Below are 5,444 nucleotides of genomic sequence, written 5' to 3'. Positions count from 1 at the left end.
ATATTTCTTGGTCTCCCAGTCAACAACTACAATAATCGTACTTTTGTTTTAATAATTTTTGGATTATTTAGAACTGTATTCTAATCGTCGCTAGTTCTATTGAAAAATGTCGTAATTCAAAAGAAAATATTAAAAATTGACTATGTAGTGCTGGGAGTTCAGAACTTCTCATAAGGTGTCTTTTAATGACAGTGCCTATTCACTTTTCTATATGTGTGAATGCGGCCTAGAGTCGTCTGCTTAAAGAAGTACAACATGCAATTCGTCATTTTTTCTGATATAAGTAATTAAATGTTATTGTATATATTTTATAACATTTGCTAGTTAGTCGTTTATAAAACAGAACCGCATGTACAGACTATGAATTCAAAGTCAGTAACTAAAATTGAAGAACATTATTCTTAGCCATTGTTCTTTCAGAGATCTCTGTTACGTCTGACACTTCAGGAACGTTTTTTATTGTAAAAACTTTTGTATACACTTATTACTAAAATGAGGAACGAATCTGTACTATTTTCTTTGATCTCCCAGTCAACAACTACAGTAATCGTAGTTTTGTAGTAATAAATTTTGGATTATTGAGAACTGTATTCTAATCGTCGCTACATCAATTGAAAAATATCGGAATTCAAAAGAAAATATTAAAAATTGACTATGTAGTGCTGAGAGTTCAGAATATCTCATAAAGTGTCTTTTAATGACAATTCCTATTCACTTCTCTATATGTATGAATGCAGGCTAGAGTCTTTTGCTTGAAGAAGTACAACATGCAATTCGACATTTTTTCTGATATAAGTAATTCTATGAATTCAAACTGAGTAACTAATATTAAAGAACATTCTTCTTAAGACGAATGAATCTGTACTATATTTCTTGGTGTCCCAGTCAACAACTACAATAATCGCACTTTTGTTTTAATAATTTTTGGATTATTTAGAACTGTATTCTAATCGTCGCTAGTTCTATTGAAAAATGTCGTAATTCAAAAAAAAATATTAAAGATTGGCTATGAAGTACTGGGAGTTCAGAACTTCTTATAAGGTGTTTTTTAATGACAATTCGTATTCACTTCTGTATATGTGTGAATGCGGGCTAGAGTCGTCTGCTTGAAGAAGTACAACATGCAATTCGACATTTTTTCTGATATAAGTAATTCTATGAATTCAAGCTCAGTAACTAATATTAAAGAACATTATTCTTAAGACGATTGAATCTGTACTATATTTCTTGGTGTCCCAGTCAACAACTACAATAATCGCACTTTTGTTTTAATAATTTTTGGATTATTTAGAACTGTATTCTAATCGTCGCTAGTTCTATTGAAAAATGTCGTAATTCAAAAGAAAATATTAAAAATTGGCTATGAAGTACTGGGAGTTCAGAATATCTCATTAGGTGCCGACTAGTGACAGTTCGATTTCTCTTCTGTATATGTGTGAATGCGGGCTAGAGTCGTCTGCTTGAAGAAGTACAACATGCAATTCGACATTTTTCCTCATATAGGTAGATAAATGTTATTATATATATTTTATAGCATTTGTTAGTTAGTCATTTATAAGACAGAACCTCTTGAATTCAAACTTAATAATTAAATTTAAAGATATTAAACATTCTTATTTTTTTTTATAAAAATCCCTATTACGTCGACATTTTATGATCGCCTCTTATTTTAAAAACTTTTATATACATATGCTACTAAAACGATATACATATGAATCTGTACTAATTTCTTTGGTCTCCCAGAAAACAACTACAGTAATCGCACTTTTGTATGGCTGCTTTATGGGTTATTAAGAACTGTATTCGAATCGTCGCTAGTTCTATTGAAAAATGTCGTAATTCAAAAGAGAATATTAAAAATTGACTATATAGTGCTGAGAGTTCAGAACTTCTTATAAGGTGTCTTTTAATGACAGTTCCTATTCACTTCTGTATATGTGTGAATGCGGGGTAGAGTCTTCTGCTTGAAGAAGCACAACATGCAATTCAACATTTTTTCTGATATAAGTAATTCTATAAATTCAAACTGAGTAACTAATATTAAAGAACATTCTTCTTAAGACGATTGAATCTGTACTATATTTCTTGGTCTCCCAGTCAACAACTACAATAATCGCACTTTTGTTTTAATAATTTTTGGATTATTTAGAACTGTATTCTAATCGTCGCTAGTTCTATTGAAAAATGTCGTAATTCAAAAGAGAATATTAAAAATTGACTATGTAGTGCTGGGAGTTCAGAATATCTTATAAAGTGTCTTTTAATGACAGTTCCTATTCACTTCTCTATATGTGTGAATGCGGCCTAGAGTCGTCTGCTTGAAGAAGTACAACATGCAATTCGTCATTTTTTCTCATATAGGTAATTAAATGTTATTGTATATATTTTATAACATTTGTTAGTTAGTCGTTTATAAAACAGATCCGTATGTACAGACTATGAATTCAAAGTCAGTAACTAAAATTGAAGAACATTATTCTTTGCCATTGTTCTTTCAGAAATCTCTGTTACGTCTGACACTTCAGGAACGTTTTTTATTGTAGAAACTTTTGTATACACTTATTACTAAAATGAGGAACGAATCTGTACTATTTTCTTTGATCTCCCAGCCAACAACTACAGTAATCGTAGTTTTGTAGTAATAAATTTTGGATTATTGAGAACTGTATTCTAATCGTCGCCTGTTCTATTGAAAAATGTCGTAATTCAAAAAAAAATATTAAAGATTGACTATGAAGTACTGGGAGTTCAGAACTTCTTATAAGGTGTCTTTTAATGACAGTTCCTATTCACTTCTGTATATGTGTGAATGCAGGCTATAGTCGTCTGCTTAAAGAAGTACAACATGCAATTCGACATTTTTTCTGATATAAGTAATTCTATGAATTCAACCTGAGTAACTAATATTAAAGAACATTCTTCTTAAGACGAATGAATCTGTACTATATATCTTGGTCTTCCAGTCAACAACTACAATAATCGCACTTTTGTTTTAATAATTTTTGGATTATTTAGAACTGTATTCTAATCGTCGCTAGTTCTATTGAAAAATGTCGTAATTCAAAAGAAAATATTAAAAATTGACTATGTAGTGCTGGGAGTTCAGAATATCTCATAAAGTGTCTTTTAATGACAGTTCCTATTCACTTCTCTATATGTGTGAATGCGACCTAGAGTCGTCTGCTTGAAGAAGTACAACATGCAATTCGTCATTTTTTCTCATATAGGTAATTAAATGTTATTGTATATATTTTATAAAATTTGTTATTTAGTCGTGTATAAAACAGATCCGTATGTACAGACTATGAATTCAAACACAGTAACTAAAATTGAAGAACATTATTCTTAGCCATTGTATTTCAGAGATCTCTGTTACATCTGACACTTCAGGAACGTTTTTTATTGTAAAAACTTTTGTATACACTTATTACTAAAATGAGGAACGAATCTGTACTATTTTCTTTGATCTCCCAGTCAACAACTACAGTAATCGTAGTTTTGTAGTAATAAATTTTGGATTATTGAGAACTGTATTCTAATCGTCGCTACATCAATTGAAAAATGTCGTAATTCAAAAAAAAATATTAAAGATTGGCTATGAAGTACTGGGAGTTCAGAACTTCTTATAAGGTGTCTTTTAATGACAGTTCGTATTCACTTCTGTATATGTGTGAATGCGGGCTAGAGTCTTCTGCTTGAAGAAGCACAACATGCAATTCGACATTTTTTCTGATATAAGTAATTCTATGAATTCAAATTGAGTAACTAATATTAAAGAACATTCTTCTTAAGACGATTGAATCTGTACTATATTTCTTGGTCTACCAGTCAACAACTACAATAATCGCACTTTTGTTTTAATAATTTTTGGATTATTTTGAACTGTATTCTAATCGTCGCTAGTTCTATTGAAAAATGTCGTAATTCAAAAGAAAATATTAAAAATTGACTATATAGTGCTGGGAGTTCAGAATATCTCATAAAGTGCCATTTAATGACAGTTCCTATTCACTTTTCTATATGTGTGAATGCGGCCTAGAGTCTTCTGCTTGAAGAAGTACAACGTGCAATTCGACATTTTTTCTGATATAAGTAATTCTATGAATTCAAATTGAGTAACTAATATTAAAGAACATCCTTCTTAAGACGAATGAATCTGTACTATATTTCTTGGTCTCCCAGTCAACAACTACAATAATCGCACTTTTGTTTTAATAATTTTTGGATTATTTAGAACTGCATTCTAATCGTCGCTAGTTCTATTGAAAAATGTCGTAATTCAAAAGAGAATATTAAAAATTGACTATATAGTGCTGGGAGTTCAGAATATCTCATAAAGTGCCTTTTAATGACAGTTCGTATTCACTTCTGTATATGTGTGAATGCGGGCTAGAGTCTTCTGCTTGAAGAAGCACAACATGCAATTCGACATTTTTTCTGATATAAGTAATTCTATGAATTCAAGCTCAGTAACTAATATTAAAGATCTTTCTTCTTAAGACAAATGAATCTGTACTATATTTCTTGGTCTCCCAGTCAACAAGTACAATAATCGCACTTTTGTTTTAATAATTTTTGGATTATTTAGAACTGTATTCTAATCGTCGCTAGTTCTATTGAAAAATGTCGTAATTCAAAAAAAAATGTTAAAGATTGGCTATGAAGTACTGGGAGTTCAGAACTTCTTATAAGGTGTTTTTTAATGACAATTCGTATTCACTTCTGTATATGTGTGAATGCGGGCTAGAGTCGTCTGCTTGAAGAAGTACAACATGCAATTCGACATTTTTTCTGATATAAGTAATAAAATGTTATAATATATATTTTATAGCATTTGCATTTGTGACTAACCATTTATAAAACAGAACCTCTTGAATTCAAACTTAGTAATTAATTTTATAGATATTAAACATTCTAATTTTTTTTATAAAAATCCCTATTACGTCGACATTTTATGATCGCCTCTTATTTTAAAAACTTTTATATACATATACTACTAAAACAATATATGAATCTATACTGATTTCTTTGGTCTCCCAGAAAACAACTACAGTAATCGCACTTTTGTATGCCTGCTTTATGGGTTATTAAGAACTGTATTCCAATCGTCGCTAGTTCTATTGAAAAATGTCGTAATTCAAATAAAAATATTAAAAATTGACTATGTAGTGCTGAGAGTTCAGAACTTCTTATAAGGTGTCTTTTAATGACAGTTCCTATTCACTTCTGTATATGTGTGAATGCAGGCTAGAGTCTTCTGCTTGGAGAAGCACAACATGCAATTCGACATTTTTTCTGATATAAGTAATTCTATGAATTCAAGCTCAGTAACTAATATTAAAGAACATTATTCTTAAAACGATTGAATCTGTACTATATTTCTTGGTGTCCCAGTCAACAACTACAATAATCGCACTTTTGTTTTAATAATTTTTGGATTATTT

At 30.1% G+C, this 5,444-nt stretch overlaps 1 protein-coding gene across 1 annotated transcript in view; it reads right to left on the bottom strand.

Annotated features, from left to right (window-relative positions):
- LOC119671410 (MORN repeat-containing protein 5-like) overlaps window positions 1–5,444 on the bottom strand; it is an 18,787-nt gene that overhangs the window by 675 nt on the left and 12,668 nt on the right. The gene's annotated exons all lie outside the window — the stretch shown is intronic.

The sequence above is a fragment of the Teleopsis dalmanni genome, chromosome 1, assembly GCF_002237135.1.
Source record: "Teleopsis dalmanni isolate 2A chromosome 1, ASM223713v2, whole genome shotgun sequence".
NCBI lineage: Eukaryota > Metazoa > Arthropoda > Insecta > Diptera > Diopsidae > Teleopsis > Teleopsis dalmanni.
Note: the sequence above shows the minus strand (reverse complement) of the source record. Positions and strands in the feature narration are given on the sequence as shown.